Raw genomic sequence first — 22,088 nt, forward strand, 5'->3', positions numbered from 1 at the left:
CGTTTGGACTCCATTGATATTCCTTTTCATCGAAATACTAAAATAGGCAAAAAAAACAGCAATATGGGCTGGGCCTCCGGTTAGTAGGTTAGTCCCAAAAAATGATATAAATGTGTAGAATAAAGCCCATAAAAACATCCAAAAGGGGTAATATAATAGCATGGAACAATCAAAAATTATAGATACGTTGGGGACATATCAGCGTCCTTGGCGGCGGCGGCGGCCTTCTTGGAGGCCTTGGTGGGCTTGTCGGGGTCGTCGGGTGGGACGACCTTCTTGACGACGCGGGCGACGGCCTCGTCGCCCGAGGCGCCGTCGGCCATGTCGAGCAGGTCGAAGATCCCCAACGGCGGCGCGACGGCGGCTAGGGTTCTCCACCTCTTCCGGCGGCGGCCTCGGCGCCAGCCGTCCGCATTCGTCCTCGCGCCCTTGGGTGGGTCCGAGGAGAGCTCCGGTTCCGAGGGTTTGGCGGGCTTGGGCTGCGTGGACTCCTCCATGTCCAGCATTCGGATGGATCTGGGAGTGCTTGCTGTCGCTGTGAAGTGCGGGGAGAGAGAGAGAGGGGTTGCAGGAGAGGAGAGAGGGGCGATCCGTCTGGGGTGGGAGGGAAGCGGATGGGAGAGGGGAGGCCGTCGGCGGTGAGCTGTGGGAGGGAGGAGGCGGTGGGTGGGTGGCAGCGTGAGGAGGGAAGGAGGCATGGCTCGGGTGCGGCGCGAGGGAAGCTAGGGTTTGGACGAGGGGGGAGTGAGACGGACGAGGGGTGAGAGTGTGAGGGGGACAAGGGCTACCATCGGATCGGGTAGTATCCGACGGTGTTTGAGCATGATCCGCGTGAGAGGCTTATAGAACAATCAGAACGCAGTAAACACTTTGAAGATGTTATGACAATTTAAATTGGTTGTAGTTTAATAAAAATAAGTTTTTTCACAAGAAAAGCATTTTGTATTTTTCAAGTAACAATGATTTTTTTAAAGATCTACCAAATATTTGTTGCAAAATGACACCACATCATTTTTAGAAATCATTAGACCATATTTTATGTCCAATTGACCAAACAGTTTGTTCGCAAAATATTTTCGAGTGCCCGAAAAAAGGTTTTTTTGAAGGACCTACCATATATTTATTGCAAAATTGTACCAAATCAATTTTATAAAATACTAGGACATATTTGCTGAACAATTAACCAAATAGTTGGGTGTAAAAAGTTTTGATCCACCTCTCGTGAAAAAGAAAAATTTCCGCTGATTTAGCTGGAAGCGGGTCAAATTTGAACTGTAACTACCTCGTAGTTTGCTCTTTATTTTTTCCAAAAATCATTTCTAGGTAAATAAGTATCTATTTAATCAGAGAAACACCAAAAAAATTCCAAGATTCAACTACTAGCTAGGAACGGTCAAGCCCGCCGTTTGGTCGCATTTTGAAACGGGCATAAAAAATTAAAAAAAAATCAAAAAATTGGAAAACATACGCATTGTGTCATTATATGTGACCAAGTTTCCAGGAAAAATAATAAACTTGTAATACGATAACTATTTTTAAAAAGTGTTCTCAGAAATGAGCTATCGTGTGTGAAGATTCGTGGCTTTCAAGCCAAATGATCAATCTTATGGCCACATTCATGGTATAGTTTGTTCAAATGATCTCATATTGTGCACAAGGGTGCATCTTGGAATGACAAACAATGTTGCCTAAGGGATTTTTCATTTTCTTTGGACGGAAAATACATTTTTCATTTTTCCGAGTGCCCAAAATGAGTTTTTTTGTGAAGGACCAACCATATATTTGTTGCAAAATTAGACCTAATCAATTTTATAAAATTCTAGGCCATATATAATGCGCAATTAACAAAATGGTTGGGTGTAAAAAGTTTTGATCCACCTCTGGTGAAAAAGACAAATTCCCACTGATTTAGTTGGAAACGGGTCAGATTTGAACTGTAACTACCTCGTAGTTTGATCTTTATTTTTTTCAAAAATCATTTCTAGGTAAATAAGTATCTATTTAATCATATAAACACCAAAAAAATTCCAAGATTCAACTACTAGCTAGGAACGGTCAAGCCCGCCGTTTTTACCGCATTTTAAAATGGGCATAAAAAATTCAAAAAAAATCAAAAAATTGGAAAACCTTCGCATTGTGTAATTATATGTGACCAAGTTTGCAGGAAAAATAATAAACTTGTAATACGTTAACTATTTTAAAAAAGTGTTCTCAGAAATGAGCTATCATGTGTGAAGATTCATGGCTTTCAAGCCAAATGATCAATCTTATGGCCACATTCATGGCATAGTTTGTTCAAATGATCTCATATTGTGCAAAATGGTGCATCTTGGAATGACAAACAATGTTGCCTAAGGGAGTTCTCATTTTCTTTGGACGGAAAATACATTTTTCGTTTTCCCGAGTGCCCAAAATGAGTTCTTTTGTGAAGGACCTACCATATATTTGTTGCAAAATTGTACCAAATCAATTTTATAAAATACTAGGACATATATAATGCACAATTGACAAAATGGTTGGGTGTCAAAGTTTTGATCTACCTCTGGTGAAAAAGACAAATTCTCGCTGATTTAGGTGGAAACGGGTCAAATTTGAACTGTAGCTACCTTGTAGTTTGCTCTTTATTTTAAAAAAGTGTTCTCAGAAATGAGCTATCATGTATGAAGATTCATGGCTTTCAAGCCAAATGATCAATCTTATGGCCGCATTCATGGCATAGTTTGTTCAAATGATCTCATATTGTGCAAAAGGGTGCATCTTGGAATGACAAACAATGTTGCCTAAGGGAGTTCTCATTTTCTTTGGACGGAAAATACATTTTTCGTTTTCCCGAGTGCCCAAAATGAGTTCTTTTGTGAAGGACCTACCATATATTTGTTGCAAAATTGTACCAAATTAATTTTATAAAATACTAGGACATATATAATGCACAATTGACAAAATGGTTGGGTGTCAAAAGTTTTGATCTACCTCTGGTGAAAAAGACAAATTCTCGCTGATTTAGGTGGAAACGGGTCAAATTTGAATTGTAGCTACCTTGTAGTTTGCTCTTTATTTTTTACAAAAATCATTTCTAGGTACATAAGTATCTACTTAATCATAGAAACACCAAAAAAATTACAAGATTCAACCACTAGCTAGGAACGGTCAAGCAAGCCGTTTTGACCGCATTTTGAAACGGGCATAAAAAATAAAAAAAACTCAAAAAATTGGAAAACCTTCGCATTGTGTCATTATATGTGACCAAGTTTCCAGGAAAAATAATAAACTTGTAAGACGGTAATTATTTTTAAAAAGTGTTCTCAGAAATGTGCTGTCATGTGTGAAGATTCATGGCTTTCAAGCCAAATGATCAATCTTATGGCCACATTCATGGCATAGTTTGTTCAAATAACCTCATATCATGCACAATGGTGCATATTGGAATGACAAACAATGTTGCCTAAGGAAGTTTTCATTTTCTTTGGACGAAAAAATCATTTTCCATTTTTTCGAGGCCCCAAAATGAGTTTTTTTTGTGAAGGATCTACCATATATTTGTTGCAAAATTGGACCTAATCAATTTCATAAAATACTAGGCCATATATAATGCACAATTGACAAAATGGTTGGGTGTCAAAAGTTTTGATCCACCTCTGGTGAAAAAGACAAATTCCCGCGGGTGCCTCATAGTTTGCTCTTTATTTTTTCCAAAAATCATTTCTAGGTAAATAAGTATCTATTTAATCAGAAATACATGGTTTGATGGCGAGACATCGAGGTTTGGACGGTGGCTGAGGGCCCCAACTCTAGAGCGCATAAGCTCGCATGCCCGCTGCGTGGTCACCACATGACCGTGGCGTTGCCATGCGTTCTGGGCGGCCTAGGCATGTCTAGTGGGTTGGTCACTCCCCAGGTAGATTCTAGGAATAAAATTATAACATAAGATTCTCACGAGGAGACCAATCGATGCTAAAAAATGAATAAGCAGCCAAGTGTTTGATTTGCGGTACGGGAAATGCACATGGCTAACGGGCGTGAGTTTTGGCTGAGGATGATCAGTTACTAAGAAGACCATCTTCACATTTTTTTAGGGAAATCAAGAATATATAAATAACACTTCCTTCACAAAGTGCTCCTTTGAACAGAATAGGAAAATGAATATTCTTGAGTTATTTTTGAACTAGGGAAGGAAGGTTTTTGACATATTTAATGAAGATATGATCCAAAAAATTCGTGAATTTTTTTTTGGGAATTTTTGGAATAACAGAAATATAGGTTGCTTCACAACCTAGGGCAAAAATTGACACATGGACATGACACATAGGCAAAACTGATGAGATGGTGCCTAGTCATCACAACCCACCACAATCTACAAGGCTATGACCATCTATATTGGTCGTTAACAACTAGAAACAAGGCAACGGACCAGCACTGTTTGCTTTGTGACCATTTCGTGTAAGGAAATTACGACATTTCTGACCAAAATGGTCACAATGGTTTAGGGTTTTGGAGCCCCCCGAACAACTTTTGACCAATTGGTCTGGGATGGTCATAGATCTATGACCAATTCTTCCAGGGTCACTGGCAGAAGGTCACTAGTTGACATATTTCGTGTAGTGATTACATTTTATCCATCTATCTAGCATATGCATCTAATATCCATTCATCCATGCATCTAATATCAATTCATGCATCTAACAATGGCATTCATCTAACAAATGAAAAAATGAAGAAAGGAGGGCTCACCTCGCCCGAGCAAGGAGTCAGGGTCGGGGCAGCAGCAAGCAGGGAGCCGGGGGCCGGGGCAGGGCGTCGGTGGAGGGGGTCTCCAAGCCCGGGGTGGCGCGGCAACGGCCAGCGGAGGCCTGAGCAGGAGAGGGAGGGGCGGGGTCGGGGCTGCGTTGACGACATGGACGAGGTCCGGGCGGCTGCAGGGCGGACGGGGGTGACGGGGGAAGGGGTGTGGGATGGTGGTGGGGTGGGGCGGCTGCGGTGGCAGGGGACGAGGTGGAGTGGGTGGAGGCGGCGCGCGCGGGTGGGGTCGAGTGGGGGTGGAGGCCACGGCGGCGCGGAGTCAAGGTGGTGATGGCGGCGGCGCGAGGAGGTGATACGTCTTCAACGTATCTATAATTTTTTATTGTTCCATGCTATTATATTATCCGTTTTGAATGATTATGGGCTTTATTATACACTTTTATATTACTTTTGGGACTAACCTATTAACCGGAGGCCCAACCCATACTGCTGTTTTATTGCCTGTTTCAGTATTTCGAAGAAAAGGAATATCAAACGGAGTCCAAACGGAATGAAACCTTCGGCAACGTGATTTTTTGGAAGAATATCATCCTGGAGACATGGAGTTCTAGTCAGAAGATACTCGAGGACTCCACGAGATAGGAGGGCGCGGCCCTAGGGGGGCACCCCCCTGTCTCGTGGACCCCTCGAGCACCCCCCGACCCACTTCTTTCGCATATATAAGCATACGTACCCTAAAACCATTAAATATCAAGATAGATCGGGAGTTCCGCCGCCGCAAGCCTCTGTAGCCACCAAAAACCTCTTGGGAGCCCTTCCCGGCACCCTGCCGGATGGGGGATCCTTCACCGGTGGCCATCTTCATCATCCCGGCGCTCTCCATGACGAGGAGGGAATAGTTCACCCTCGAGGCTGATGGTATGTACTAGTAGCTATGTGTTTGATCTCTCTCTGTCTCTCATGTTCTTTGCTATTGTAGTTGGATCTTATGATGTTTCTCCCCCTCTACTCTCTTGTGATGAATTGAGTTTTCTCCTTTGAAGTTATCTTATCGGATTGAGTCTTTTATGAGAACACTTGATATATGTCTTGCCGTGCTTATCTGTGGTGACAATGGGATATCATGTGCCTCTTGATGTATGTTTTGGTGACCAACTTGCAGGTTCCACCCATGAACCTATGCATAGGGGTTGGCACACATTGTTGACTCTCCGGTAGAAACTTTGGGGCACTCTTTGAAGTACTTTGTGTTGGTTGAATAGATGAATCTGAGATTGTGTGATGCATATCGTATAATCATGCCCACGGATACTTGAGGTGACAATGGAGTATCTAGGTGACATTATGGTTTTGGTTGATTTGTGTCTTAAGGTGTTATTCTAGTACGAACTCTTGAATAGATTGATCCGAAAGAATAACTTTGAGGTGGTTTTGTACCCTACCATAATCTGTTCATTCGTTCTCCGCTATTAGTGTCTTCGGAGTGACTCTTTGTTGCATGTTGAGGGCTTGTTATATCTATGTTATTATTGTTGAGAGAACTTGCACTAGTGAAAGTATGAACCCTAGGCCTTGTTTCCTATCATTGCAATACCGTTTACGCTCACTTTTGCCACTTGTTACCTTGCTGTTTTTATAATTTCTGATTACAAAAACCTTTATCTACTATCTTTATTGCACTTGTATCACCATCTCTTCGCCGAACTAGTGCACCTATACAATTTACCATTGTATTGGGTGTGTTGGGGACACAAGAGACTCTTTGTTATTTGGTTGCAGGGTTGTTTGAGAGAGACCATCTTCATCCTACGCCTCCTACGGATTGATAGACCTTAGGTCATCCACTTGAGGGAAATTTGCTACTGTCCTACAAACATGTGCACTTGCAGGCCCAACAACGTCTACAAGAAGGTTGTGTAGTAGACATCAAGCTCTTTTCTGGCGCCGTTGCCGGGGAGGCTAGCGCTTGAAGGTATATCTTTAGATCTTGCAATTGAATCTTTTTGTTTCTTGTTTTATCACTGGTTTAGTTTATAAAAGAAAACTACAAAAAAATGGAGTTAGGTTTGTCTCATACGCTTCATCTTTTTAATATCTTTTGTGAGAATGATGGAAGGGAAAATTGTGCTCAAGTGCTAGAAGAAGAATGCATTAGAATGTTTGGTACTATATCTTTGTATGATGAGCATGATTGCAATGTTGTTAGTATGAATTCCTTGAATATCCATGATGCTAATGATATGCAAAGCCACAAGCTTGGGGAAGCTATGTTTGATGAATATGATAGTTTTTGTCCCCCAAGATTTTATGAGATTATTTCTTATGATGAAAGCATGCCTCCTATTTATGATGATTATATTGATGAAAGTGGGTTTGGAAGAGTGTCAACTTTAGGAAGTAGTGATCCCACTATTTTGGAGGATGTTGAATCTCATTGTGATGAACATGAAAGTGGATTTGGAAGAGTGTCAACTTTATTTAGTAATGATTCCACTATTTCGGAAGAGGTTCCAATTGATTATGAGAACAAAGTTGCCATCTATGATGATTATTGTGATGACTTGTATGCTATTAAGAATAATGATAAACATGAAACTTGTCATCATGATTTTAGTTTTCAATTGGATTATGCCTCACATGATAATTATTTTGTTGAGTTTGCTCCCCCTACTATTCATGAGAAGAAATTTGCTTATGTGGAGAGTAGTAAATATACTATGCTTGCAGATCATGAAAAGAACGCTTTAGGTTCTGGTTATATTGTTGAATTCATTCAAGATGCTACTGAAAATTATTATGAGGGAGGAACATATGCTTGTAGGAATTGCAATAATGTCAAGTTTCCTCTCTATGTGCTTTAATTTTTGAACTTACGCTTGTTTTACCTTCCTATGCTAGTTGATTATTGTTCCCATAAGTTGTTTTCTCACAAAATACCTATGCATAGGAAGAGGGTTAGGATTAAATGTGCTAGTCATATGCTTCATGATGCTCTCTTTATGTTTCAATTCTTATCTTTTATGTGAGCATCATTGTCATCATCATGCCTAGCTAGAAAGGCATTAAAGAAAAGCGCTTGTTGGGAGACAACCCAATATTTATCCTTACTGCTTTTGTGTGTCCACATGATTATGCTACTGTAGTAATCATGTTTTATAGCTTTTGTTTCAATTAAGTGCCAAGTAGGACCTTTGGGAAGACTTGCGTGAAGTCTTTATGATCTTGCTGTAAAAAAACAGAAACTTTAGCGCTCACGAGATTAGCTACAATTTTTTACAGAAGAGTGCTTTTAGGATGATTCTTTTTGAAGATGATTAATAGACAAATTAGTCAGGTCCAGCAATTTATTTCATAATTTTGGGGGTTACAGAAGTATACGTTTGATACAGAGTACTACAGACTGTTCTGTTTTTGACAGATTCTGTTTTCATTGTGTTGTTTGCTTATTTTGATAAATCTATGAGTAGTATCGGAGGGTATGAACCATAGATAAGTTAGAATACAGTAGATATTACACCAATATGTATTTAGAATGAGTTCATTACAGTAACTAAGTGGTGATTTATTTTCTTATACTAACGGAGCTTACGAATTTTGTGTTAAGTTTTGTGTGGTTGAAGTTTTCAAGTTTTGGGTAAAGATTCGATGGACTATGGAATAAGGAGTGGCAAGAGCCTAAGCTTGGGGATGCCCAAGGCACCCCAAGGTAATATTAAAGGACAACCAAGAGCCTAAGCTTGGGGATGCCCCGGAAGGCATCCCCTCTTTCGTCTTCGTTCATCGGTAACTTTACTTGGAGCTATATTTTTATTCGCCACATGATATGTGTTTTGCTTGGAGCGTCATTTTATTTTGCTAGTTTTTGCTTGATGTTAGTTAGAATAATGTTTTGCATCTTTATTTTCAATAAAAAAAGTCAAGGATAGCCTTTGCCATGCTTATTTTGCTTGTATACATGTTGCTGTTTGAAAACAGAAAGTTTACCGCTATTGCAAAATTTCCCTAGAAAAGTAAGAGAAAGGTATAATGTTGAATCTTTTTGCATATTAATCTCTGATAAATTTATTACAGTGGGAATTTTAGTTAATAATTTTTGGAGTCAGGGAAGTATTGTTACTCTTGCATTCTTTACAGACTGTACTGATTTGGCAGATTGGTGTTATGTTTGCATTGTTTGTATATGTTTGCTTGTTTAATGATTCTATTTGATGATAGGAGTATTAAATATGCAGAGGCATTTAGTATTCAATATTGCATAATAATTTAAGTGATTTTCTTCCTCACATGAGTTGTGCTATCCTTGCATTGTAGTTTTCTTTAGCTTTGCTTGCTGTTTAAATAATGTACCAAGATCTGAATTCTTTATTGAGAGAGAGCCATACATGAATTGGAATTTGCTAGAATACTCTATGTGCTTCACTTATATCTTTTGAGCATGAAAATATATCTAGAAGTTATTCTAATACTCTAGTAACATAATATAATGACTAATATATTAACAACACCATTGCTTGAAAGGTCCAATTAGAAGCTCATAGTTATTTTAGAGGAGCATAATTGTCCGAATGCTGAAGTTAATTGAAAATACTTGGATTTCCAAAATCCCCTGTCAATTGTGGCTTGCGGGTTGGCAACTGGGGAAAGTATGGTCACACATATCCTCTGGGTTCATGCCACCCATTCTAGTTGTTGAATAATACAAAATGATGCACCAAGCATGACCTATTTGATATTCCCTTGATCTCTTATGCTGATTCTTTTCAAAAAAAGAGATAAGACCCAGAACCAAAGTAGATATCACACCGAGTCACTATCCGAACTATTTAGCTATGCTCCTGGCAATCTTATGACAAAATCTGCCAAAATTATTTCCTAGCCGATAATCACTGAATTTGAATGCTGGCAATATCATACAGCTCTACCATCCGTTTCACATGACTTTTCTTGTGGGATTTATCTTAGTAAAATGACTTACCATCCAGTCATGAATTTCTTTGAGGCCCAGCTGCGGACCACCTTATGGAAAGCCTGTATTGCCGAAAAGAGAAAGAGAAAAGGTTCAATGTTAAGTTGGTATAACCTCAGAAATACAAGCAAAGCTACTAAACATGAATGGCATACATTGTGTGCAAGGCAAGTATCAAAAAGGAAAAGCATGAATGAACAAGAATAAAACCAGCAATCTACTTTCATCTTTGTCAGATAATGATTGGTATGAATTTTCTGTCAGCGCGGCAAGCGCCCTAGGAAAATTAACAATCACTCAAGGTTCTAACACCAGAAAGCATTTATGCAGTATATGTCTGCCTTCTGTTTGGGGATTATAACATTATAACATTCTAATATCTTCCTCCAAGTGAGTTAAATAAAGCAATTTCTTCTCAAATTCATTGCTAAGGAGATATAAATATTACCCTCAAACTGCACCCAAAACGTGATCAAGCTAATCACCAATTTGACAACTCAATCCAATAGTTAGCCTTAGCACAACAAACACTCACCAGAGGTCAACATCCCTAGTCCCACGAACTTGCAGCGTTAACATAAACAGTCATTTCGAACCTACTTTTCACACAATCAACAAATCCGACAATAAGCCGTGAGCTGCCACAGGAATACCAACACAGACCGTGGACTAATTTCAACAGCCAGGCTACAGACCCGACGCTGCAGGTGGATGACAGGGTAAACCCTAGGGGAACGAATGAGGTGGGAAGTGCATTTGTAGCCCGACAGTTCGGGTTAGTCATTGTCTACTTGTTGCTAGAATCATGCCTTTATTCAGACCCGTCAAAAAATGAGGAACAGTAGCACAAAATTAAACGTAAACCAGCCAAGCCCCACGTGAAAGAAAATTCTGAATTTGTAAATTTATACGTGAAAGAATTAACTGGCCATTAAGTCTCCACATTCACCAAGGAACAAATTTTAAATACTATGAAAAGAAATGAAACTATTCTAAAGAGTGCAATCAAACCATTCCCATTTCTTTGAAGTTCGAAACCACTACACCCAGGACTATAATAAGATTGATTAGCTTTTGTTCGACCCTTCTGCTCCAACTCTAGAACATCCAGCTAGTACATTTTACTAAAGGCAGCACATATATTGTTCAGGTTGCAGTATGTGTGTGTGTGTGTGTGTGTGTGTCTATACATATATAATTAGTACAAATTATGAAATTACACCATCGTCATACAACATGTAGTTTCAAATATCATTTTCAGGTTGAACACAAAGCAGCAAATGGTCCACACAGGAGGTTCATTTGGCAAGCAACCTACAAACATTTATTACATCCCTACTTATATCACTATAATTCATCAATAGTATTTGGAACATACTCATGAGCCAAGAGGCCACAAAAAGGCAAAAACACCAAAACTGAAAAATTCGTCAATGAGTGAGCTGACACAAAAGACAAGCCAACTGATGCTCCATCACAATGTATGTATACAATCAGACAATACATTCTAGAAAGCATGTGCCAACAAAGTAGCGATCATGGGGGGGGGGGGGGAGAAGGTTGACGCTCCCCAGTAGGAAAAATCTGACTTGCTGCAGATGCAAAAATCAAACCGTCAACGCACCTTTTTCCAGAGTGAACCAACTCAGAAATACCTCATTTAGGAATAAACACCAATAGCCTCATATCCCCCCAATCTGTTTTCTCCTGCAATTTTTAGTGGTTCAGAACTTCAGATGCATGAAGACATATATGCAGCGGCAAGAACAATGAAATAAGAGGAAACGACCTCACATTAGTTGATCCAAAGAACACATAGAAAGTATATATTTTTTACATGCCTTGTAAATCGGCAAGTCATCGATGATTGATCTTCTTATAGAGAGCTATGCGTCCACCTGGAGAGTTGATTCAGTTGGAAAAGAAAATGAATCAAACAACTCAAAAAAATGGAATGTAAAAAGTGCAGTAAAGAGATGGTACTGATGACTGTATACATTGGCGAAGTTGCAGAGGTACGGCTACTGGGCTGCTCTAATCAAGCCATCCAAACCCTACCCATGAAATATATAAATGAATTAGAGAAAGGAGTAAGAATAAACAGTCAGTGTCAGTGACGGCTGAAGGCCGAGCTCATGGTGGGGAGGTGCAGCAGTAGTAAAACTGAAACATTCATCAAGCAAATGTTGACTGCCATGACACAACCAGCAAGGTAAGAAATCGGTTCATGGAGGAGCTCAACCCTGTCGATCTGGCTGTGTGGATGCTGGGTGTAGACAGAGAGCATCCCTGCTCTTCTTGAGGGGTTGAGCCGGCCTTGGTTGGGAGATGAAGGAGGCTGGTGCAGAGTCGGCAGCACCAGCAGCGACCTCGGCATATGCAGTTGACGACGAGGGCTGCTGATCCTTCTGGAGCTGACGACACCTCCTTCCTCTCACCCTTAGCCTCCCGCAGCGGAGGAGGCTCTGATGACTGCAGCGACCTCGTCCGGGTTCAGCGCCGATCCGAATTTTCTGTCAGCGTGGCAAGCACCCTAGGGAAATTAACAATCGCTCAAGGTTCTAACACAAGAAAGCGTTTATGCACTGTATGTCTACCTTCTGTTTGGGGATTATAATAGTAACATCATAATATGTTCCTCCAAGGGAGTTAAATAAAGCAATTTCTTCTCAAATTCATTGCTAACGAGATATAAATATTACCCTAAAATTGCACCAAAAAAGTGATCAAGCTCATCACTAATTTGACCACTCAATCCAATAGTTAGCCTCAGCACAACAAACACTCACCAAGGGTCAACGTCCCTAGTCGTACGAACTTGCAGCGTTAACATAAATAGTCATTTCAAACATACTTTTCGAACCATAAGCTGTGAGCTGCCACAGGAATACCAACACAGACGTGGACTACTTTCAACAGCCAGGCAACAGACCCGACGTTGCAGGCGGATGACAGGGTAAACCCTAGGGGAACAAACGAGGCGTGAAGGGAGGGGGATGAGAGGGTCGAACCTCACGGCTGGAGGAGGAGAGCGCGGCGGAGGCAGAGGGGGAGGCGACGGTCCTGTCCAAGCCGTCGTCGTCGTCCCCGGCGCGGGGGACCGAGCCCCCGCCGCCGCCGCCGGAGACGGGGGATGAGGAGCTCCCTATCGCGGTCGCGGGGCCTTGTCATCGCCCATCATCGAGGGCTCAGGCTCCATGCGCTGTGACGGCGACGATGTCGCCCTTCCCTGTCTCGTACCCTCCCAAATCGGAGCCCGAAGCAGCCGCTCCCGCCTCCATGATATCGCGCCTGAGCGGCGCCTCTTCGCAGCTCGACGCCGCCACCACCGCTCCTTTCGCCTCTTCGCAGGTCGACGCCGCCACTGCCGCTCTTCTCGTGCCGCCGCCGCCGCCGCATCCGCCGCTCCCTGCCTCGATCCAACCGACCCCGCATCGGCCACTCCCCCATCTCGAGCCAACAGCCGCCATGGAGCCATGGATCCTACGCGGGAGGAGGAGAAACGCGAAGGGGAGGAGGCGGCACGGTGGTGGTGGCGAGCATGGAGAAGGGGACGCGGGGCTCGAGGAGAGGAGGGACGAGGGATTGGGCTAGGGTTTTCACCGCACGACGTGGGGCTCGAGGAGAGGAGGGACGAGGGAGTGGGCTTTTCACCGCGCACAGCACACGATCCACCTTTTTTCACCCAAACTCAATCAGCAACGAACACTGCAACGTGGACCCACCCAGATGGCTGCCCCAGGCGTCATCCACCCAACTGGAAAGGCACGACATGAAGTAAAACAGACGGTGGGATGTTTGACAGCCAGTTGAAAAGGACCAAAAACTTTACACGGAGGTAAAACGGACGAGTCAGATCATTGCGCGCGAGGGATGGCGCTGGATGGGCGGGTACTCTAGCAGCTTTTATATGTTAGATGCTGATGTGTGAAAGCACCCCATTATCATGCAAATAGTACCAGGTTTAGAGCCTTGATTATGGCGGCTATAAACCCAAAACTCCATCTTATATTTAGTATACAAATCGCGTTCTGGTGGGAATGACTCCAATTAGAATTCTAGCTGCCGGCATATATCTGATTGGTCCCAGATTGAAAATCTCAATCGTCGGGACTTGCTTGTATGCATTCCTAAATAGTGTAAAACTGAAGCTTGCTGCTCGTGAGGTGTCAGCCATAAACATGTATAATGACCAATGTTTATCCGGTGAAGTGCCTAAAAAATAGAATTACAGTAGGGTTTTTATCCTACTGTGTTTGCTCAAAACTAAAAGTGCCTAAAATTCAGTGACTATAGTTTTCCACTTTAGCTCATAAACTGGATGGCAAAATAGAGTTTGCCCATTTCATATCTATGTTGTCTTATTAGGAAAATAGAGTTTGTTTTATAGCTGATTCTTAATATGTTTTATCGACTAGTGAATGCTTAACTTTAGCTCATAAACTGGATGCAAATGCTAATTCTAATGGGGCTTTTGCCACTTATTGTTTTATGGTTGTCTAGACAGCTGATGGCATGCTTCTTTCTGCGAATTGTCAATTCTTTTGTAGAGGGTCCCTCGGCTACTTATGCTTTGCTAGACAATGAGAGTATGTAGATAGCAGGTATGGTTTTTACATTGTTTTGCGCAGGTTGAGATGCATCACATGATGTTTTCCTTTTACATTTATGAGTATTGCATAGTCCTTTCTTTTTCCACAGGGGGCAGTAGCCGTGCCATTTGATTCGAAGGACAAAGAGTTGATCACAAAGGGGATATATACACAAAAGAGTATAGAACCAAATTATATGATCTAATTGACTACTATTTCTATTAACTTCTCTTGTACACAATGTTCACGAGTTCATGTATTAAGTACATTCTATTGTGCCACTTGTGTTTACTCTTTTTTAATGCAAGTTTACATGTACTCGAAATTCCTAATTGCAGACTCAACTACCTTGACCTACCGATGATCTTATTTGTGGTATTATTACCTTAAAATATTTGCATTTAATTTCCTTTATATATAGGGGTATACTTTCTTACCAAATGTAATTAAATATATGGTTATTGAAAAACTGCAAATATTTTCAACACGAACATGGTTTTAAATGGGCCTTTGCGCCATTTGGCGCAACTGGTCATCTAGTATATAGAATACATGAGAGGGTAGAGGCTTGGAGTACAAGACAAATAATTCATAGTTTAAACATATTCGATCTATACTTCTTATCTCTATATTTAAACCCCACTTATATTCTAACACAACCACATAGGGGTATGTTCTTAATAGCATGGAAAGAGAGACACTAAATATCCAAAAGCAAGTGCATATCTGCTCCTAGTGAAAAGATGTCACAGTTACCTCTAGTCCAGTCACTTAGTTGTTTTAGACAAACTAACTCTGCTATTGGTTTAAAACCTGCTTTCGCTCTGCCAAGCCGATGGTGGCGTCGCCTATGGGCATCGTCACGGCTCCTCTACATGCTCACGTTGCTCCGAGGGAAACCTTGATCTCTTGATCAGGCGGTGGTGATACTCTACTGTCGTGCTCTTCATGAAGGAACCGCCCTGGAGTGTCCGGCTCGTCATGCTCGGCTTTCTCTCTTCGCGGTGACTTGTTCACGGTTGAGGTCTCAGGAGACTCCAGGTGGTGCTCTTTCTACCTACATGTAGTTTGCTTGGTGTGGACGGGGTGGTTTAGGTGTTCTTATACACCCTTGTATCTTGCCTTGAGTGTGTGTTGTGGATTTGAGTTGTATGTGTGTTGTTCTGTATGGTGATTGTTTCTTTATATATAAAGCAGGGCATGAGCCTTTTTTGGGTAAAAGCAAGTGCGTGTCTGCACCTAGTGAAAAGATGTCACAATTATCTATGTAGCGCAACAATCATAATCATAGTTGTTCATATACATAAAAAAAACTTAGCATAAAAATTAAACAACCAACATCATTGGTCATATCCACCATTTTTTACCTCTAGTTTTGAAGCTGCCATCCATCCATAGTAGTCCAATCACTTAGTTATTTTAGACAAACTAACTTTGCTGTTGGTTTAAAAAAAATAGAACCTTCTTCCTCAAGAATATCAGTTATATTAACTGGAAGGTTGTGTGGAGTGGCATGCTGGGCTGCTCCAAGCTTTTTTGAATGCCCTGTACATGACACTCAGCAAAGTGTGAACACGTGGCACCATTTTTTGCTAAGTACACCGGCGGCCGCCATGTGGCAACCCAGCCTCTGCATATTTAGAATGCTACACAACCAATGCAAACACACACACACACACACACAATAAACACGTCGTTAAATAGCAAAGTTATGCAGGACCAAAGTTACGCTTTAGCATGGAAAAAGAAAAAAAATCCCAAAGAGATCAAAACAACAATCGACAAACTACAACAACGATCTTATCCACACCAACCATCTTTGGACACCACAAGAACTATGAAGTTACCCAATAGCAACGCTTTCAGGAATGGAACGATGCTCAAATGTCGCCGTTATTGGACTCAACTACCAAAGGCTAGATTCTAGGTTTTCACCCTGAAGAACAAGACTGAGCATATCCGAACAATGTCTCCAACAAGGTAATGACAAAAAAACATCATCATTGCCAGGTATAACCAACTCAAGTCAGACCTAGGATTTTTACCTCGGAGCTCGAGACCAAAGCACCGCCAAATTGAAGTCAATCATGTGTTGTTACCACCACTTTTCCATGATCCCAACATCTGCATGCGTGGGTTAGCAATCCCACCACCACCGGTGCACAACTTTACCCTCTGTGTCAAATCGCCGTCCATAGATTGCATCTCATCGTCACAAGCAAACAGAGTGAGAGCCACCAAACCCACAAAGGAGCATTTTGGTTGCATCCCACTAATTTGCTAGTAAGTGTTGTCGACAGCAGCCACCGAATCAGAAGAGAGAAACCTTCACGAAAATATTTCTGCCGCTCGATAAGCTGGTCGATGGAGCCATGGTAATCTCCGAGGGAGAATACCACTACCGTTAACACTCGTTTTCTATTCATGAAGTTGCAAATGTTCTAAGACAGGGATAAATAGCATTGTTTGAATTGTTAAGTGCTTGAATTGCCTGTAAATATGCATAAATGAGTTGCATTTTTTTTTGCACCATCGGTGATGATTCAATGTTAAACCAATATTTTTTCCCTCTGGTACTGCAAACGTAGGCCATTGTTGATGCCATATGAAATTGCACTGGTGGAAAAAGGGCCTTTGATCGCGGTTCGCAACTGCCATTAGTCGCGGTTGCGCAACCGCGACCGAACGGGCACGACTAAAGGCCCCACCCTTTAGTCGCGGTTGCTTAAGAACCGCGACTAAAGGCCCGTCCACGTGGGCGCCAGGTGGCCGTCGGGGCGGAGGACCTTTAGTCGCGGTTCTTCTGGCCAACCGCGACTAAAGGCCGCCGCAGGTTTAGGGTTTTAGCCCCCCCCCCCCTTAAACATGTTTTCTGTTTAATATGTATTGTTTTATTTCTTTTGTGCTTTATTTTAATTTTGAAGGAGTTTCACATATTCTACGGTACTACATACATGCATATGAATGTACAATTTCAAACAAATTTGAAATTAGAACCAAAAAGTATTCAAGAGGAATATACAATATATATTCAATATCATCGGATGACCATATACAATTTTGAACAAGTTTCCATACATAATTTAATGCATATAAAGTTCTACGTCCTCGTAATGGTGTTCTCCTTTAGGATGGAGGACTTCCCTCCTGAACCATCCAGCTAGTTCCTCTTGAAGTGGTCGGAAGCGAGCTTCTGGACTAAGCATCATCCGGAGGTTATTCCTCTGAGCATTGGTATCACTCGGAACCCGCTCAGAGGTGTATCTCCGGATCATCTCACAGACATAGTATGCACATAGATTGGTCCCCGCTGGCTGAATATCCTCACCATTCTTAGCCTTTGCCCTTTTGAATTCTAGCTCTTTTTTGAATTCACCGACCTTTGTATCTACGAACCGTCTCCAAACCCTACGAGGCAAAGAAAATTAAATGAACAAGAGAGTTATTAGTTACTTGATATTAGGAAATGAACAAATAGGCCGATCGATATAGAGCGCAAATGAATGAAAATAATTACTTCTGCAGCATTCTTCTCATGTCGACCCAAAGCTTTGGATCCTTATTCAGAGAGTCGTGGACGAGACATTCTGAGGTGTCAACTTTAATTACTAGCAGAATCCAGTGGAACCTGCGGACACGATACATGCACAGTACATCATGCATAACTCATCGATTAGCCGGCCACATACCATGCATGGAGTAAACAAAAGAGAATGTGCTCAAGACAGAAACACTCACCCAAAATGGTAAGGAAATAGAATATCACTTTTGAGTTCCTGCTTTGTAAGAAACTGCCACAGGTCTGCCTCCATGTCGGCGGGGTGATGCTCCAACACATATCCATTAACGATGTGTGGGTCAATGAACCCAACATCATGGATGTTCCTTACTCTGCATTCCTTAATCTTCATTCTGCATGTATAATAGCGGACACAACAATATAGTTAGGACATATATATAGTGCAGGCAATATGAACGAGATGGGGTAGAAATAAATCACTTACAGAACGTAGCAACTGATGATAGATTTGTCGAGCTCGCGCAGATTGAAAAGCTGGAACAATTCACTCAGATGAATTTGTACATAGTAATGTTTGAAGTGATGCTCATATCTAACTTCCGCATAAATATATTCTTTGGCGTTTTTATTTTTTATGTAACCCTTGTACCATTTCAGCAGACCTTTCATTTGTCGAGGTAGATCCTGTTCCTGCGCAGGCTCGACGAGAGGCCCATTCTTCACATATGTAATTACTACCTCCTTCACTGGCGCCTCATCAAGGCCTAACAGTTCACGAAGAGTAATACCTAAGTTGGCCGCTTGTTCTTTGGCACTCGTTACAGTCAATCCATGTGTTGCCGCAGCTGCTATGATATCGGGGTCATCCGGACCGGCGGCTTTCACTATAAGCGGGGCAATCGATTGTTTACTTTGTTCCCCGAGCTGGGCAACTCGTTTCCCGCTTTTTTTACTTTCTAATTCCGTTTTCTCGGCCTCCTCCAAGGCTTTGTTCTCCTGGTTCTCCGCCCGCTCTTTCTTCTCCTTCAACATGAGTGCCTGCCTACGAAGTTCACGTGCATAGTCGTCAGGCAGATTCTTCGCGGCTTGGGACGGTGTGCTCAAAAATGACTTAGCCCACTTCTTTTGCTCATCAGAAAATACTGGCTTGGGCTCGGGCTCTCTTTTCTTCTTGCAGTCCGCCTTCCATTTCTCATGATCAGCAGCCGCGGCCGCGGCAGTTTCCTCGGCACTACGTTCCCAAGGCCTTGTGGGGAGAGGCTTCAATGATGGCTCCGGTACCTTTGTGGTCTTAGGTACATAAGGGTCCGGGTTAATAATCCAGGACTGCTTCTGCTTCTTTGCCGGAGGTGGATTGGGGGGCGGTGTCTGATCACCCGCCGGACGAGGACTGGGGGGCGGCGTCTGATCACCCGCCGGACGTTGTGGACTGGGGGGCGTCGGCTGACGTGACGGAGTTGTAGGTGAACCGCCACCACCGTAGGGGGGTGGACTTGTTGTCCTTGGCGCCTCGCCTGGAAACTTGATAAACTTCTTTTGCCATAGAATGAAATGGCGCTTGACATCTCCAAGTCTTTTCTCCCCTTCAGGTGTAGCAATGTCAATCTCCAGGTCCTCAAACCCTTGGACTATGTCCTCCACCGTGACACGAGCATAGCCATCTTGAATGGGGGTGTTGTGGTGGAGTGCTCCAGGTAAACATGGTAAAGCACTGCCGATGGCTACCTTCACGGACATGTTCCCGATAGGATAATACAGATGACATTCTTTCATCTCCTTTATATCGTCCACGGGGTAGCGAGGAGGCTCCGGTGCAGTAATTTCGACCACCAGAGGCTCCGGTGCAGTAATTTCGACCACCAGAGGCTCAGGTGCAGTAATTTCGATCGTCGGTGCATCTGCACCAGCCGGTGGGGCCTCCGTGGAAGCCACACTGCTTCTCCGCTGCTGGCTTCTGAGATCCGCTGGATGATCTTCATGCTGCGCCCGAGCTGCATCTCGTTCGGCTACTAGTACACTCACGGTTTTCTTCATCACATCCATTTCCGATGCCAACCGCGCCACAACATCTGCTTCCCGATCCATCTTTCTCTTCCGGCTTCTGTAACCGTACGGGTCATCGTTCTGGGGGAACCCTATTTTCCACGGAATGTGCCCCATGCCTCGTACACGTCCTCCGTGTTCAGGATTCCCGAGGGCTTTTGTCAGCGCGTCGTTCTCTCTGTTGAACTTGATCTTCCCCTCTTGAGCATCCCTCATTGCGTCAATAAGGGCTTGGGTGGGTTTAATTATTTTGCCCCGGTAAACACAGTCCCCTGTCTCCGGGTTCAGCGTTCCCCCATGCCCGTACCACCAGCTTTTGGCCCTTGGGTCCCATCCCTCCGTACCTGGACGGATTCCTCGCGCCCTCAGCTCGTTCTCCATCTTCTCCCACCTAGGCTCCCAAAGGCGATACCCTCCTGGCCCCATAATATGATTGTACTCCTTCTTAGCCGCATTTTCCTTATTTTTTTCGATATTTGAATGAACTGCTCCGATTTCTTTTGCTTCACAAATTCTGGCCAATCATGTTTCAGTTTCTCATATTGTCCTTTGAAATCCGGAGTCTTGTTCTGCTTGACAAAGTCATGGGCTAGATTTTGCTTGAATTTCCGGAATGCGTCGGCCATCTTATGAAGAGCGAACTGTTTGACTAGCCTCCTCCTCTCCTTGTTTTCCTCAATCTTGTTACCCTCCTCATCGAATTTGTTGTATTCCGGAGGTAGAACGAAATGTTCCATAAGCTTTTTGAAGCAATCTTTTTTTGTTCTCTTATCGACGAAAGTGAAACCAGCAATTCGTGCCTTCTTTGGCTTATTCCACTCCTGGACGGTGATCGAGACGTTGTCTCTAACAATGGCTCCGCATTGGTTGACAAACTTGGTGGCGTTCTTGCGGGGCTCCAGCGGCCTGCCGGTTGCACTGTCGACAACCTCGATGGTGCATGTTTCTCCTTGTTTCATCGTCTTGGTTGCGCCACGCTTTGACGACGTACTCGATTGTTTCGACGATCCGGCCGAGGGCTAAAATAAGAAAGAGAGTCGCGCGCGTTAGTCCACACATATTTATTCAAATCAGTTAGTTTGTATCACCAGAGGCTCAATGTATATATATATACCTCGGCGCCGGAGGTGGTTGCTACTTCCATTTGAAGATCGTCGTTTATCGACGTTTGTTCGGCATCATCTTGCTGACGGCGCCCTTCATCTTCACCGTCAAGGTTCAGATAAGAAGAGATATCATCTTCTTCTTGTCCGGTCGGCACATATAGAATATCGCCGTTTATGATGCCGAACATATGTGCTTCACCGTCCGGATCATAGTTGTCCATAATCGGGTCAGCTCTATCGTCCGCCATTATGTCAGTCCTGAAAACATCTAGTAAAAACAAATTAATTAAGTGAAGAAGGGGGGCGATGGCGGTGGCGGTGGCGAAAGGGCGGTGGCAAAAGGAGGGGGCGAGGAAGGGGTGGGAGAGGGTGTCGCGGTAGGGCGCGAGACGGGGCGGCAGACGACGGCGTCACGGAGAGGGAGGCGAGGACAACACATTTATAACCCTCGCCGTCCCCTCTCGATCCCTAAAAAAACACCGCGCGCATCGCCGCCCCCCTCGCCGCCCCCTCTCCGTATATATGTTTTTTTTGTTAATTATCAAATTTTACGGTTTTTTTGTTAATTATCAAGTTTTAAGTTATTTACCGTTTTTGTTAAACTAATTAACTAGTTAAAATTAAAAAGAACAAAAAAAATTCTATCTCTCTCTCTCTCTCTCCTCTCTGCTCTCTGCCCTCTCTCTCTCTGCTCTCTCTCTCTCTCTCTCTCTCTCTCTCTCTCTCTCTCTCTCTCTCTCGATCATCGCTCTCTGAGCAGTTGAGGGCGGCGAGGCCGGCGGCCCGAGGACGGATTGGGGGGCGGCGCGGCGTTGAGGGCGGCGAGGCCGGTCGGCGGCGTTGAGGGCAGCGAGGTCGGCCGGCGGCGTTGAGGGCGGGGGCGAGAGGCGGCGCGGTGGGCGAGGGAGGCCGGCGGGCGGCGTACGAGGGCGAGAGGGGGCGGCGGGCGCCGTACGTGGGCGAGAGGGGGCGGCGGGCGACGGCGGGCGGCGTCGAGGGCGCGGGCGACGGCGGGCGGCGTCGAGGGCGAGGGCGACGGCGGGCGGCGTCGAGGGCGAGGGCGGCAGGCCTTCGGCGCGGCAGAGAAGACGAGCAGAAATGGAGGCGACGGGTCGGGCAGTGGT

At 43.6% G+C, this 22,088-nt stretch overlaps 1 long non-coding RNA gene across 3 annotated transcripts; it reads right to left on the reverse strand.

Moving 5' to 3' along the window:
- Positions 1-9,369: 9,369 nt before the first annotated feature.
- On the reverse strand, positions 9,370-13,255 carry LOC123139937 (uncharacterized). Of its 3 annotated transcripts, none has more exons than XR_006469705.1 (3): positions 12,715-13,255; positions 11,328-12,216; positions 9,370-9,765 (listed from the first exon to the last, which is right to left on the reverse strand). It is a non-coding gene; the product is annotated as an uncharacterized lncRNA (long non-coding RNA). The 3 variants fall into 3 exon arrangements; XR_006469703.1 differs by lacking the exon at positions 9,370-9,765 and having other exon boundaries at positions 11,335-11,601; positions 11,701-12,216; XR_006469704.1 differs by lacking the exon at positions 9,370-9,765 and having other exon boundaries at positions 11,335-11,410; positions 11,493-12,216.
- Between the last annotated feature and the right edge of the window lie 8,833 nt (positions 13,256-22,088).

The sequence above is a fragment of the Triticum aestivum genome, chromosome 6B (assembly GCF_018294505.1).
Source record: "Triticum aestivum cultivar Chinese Spring chromosome 6B, IWGSC CS RefSeq v2.1, whole genome shotgun sequence".
NCBI classification, from domain to species: Eukaryota; Viridiplantae; Streptophyta; class Magnoliopsida; order Poales; family Poaceae; genus Triticum; species Triticum aestivum.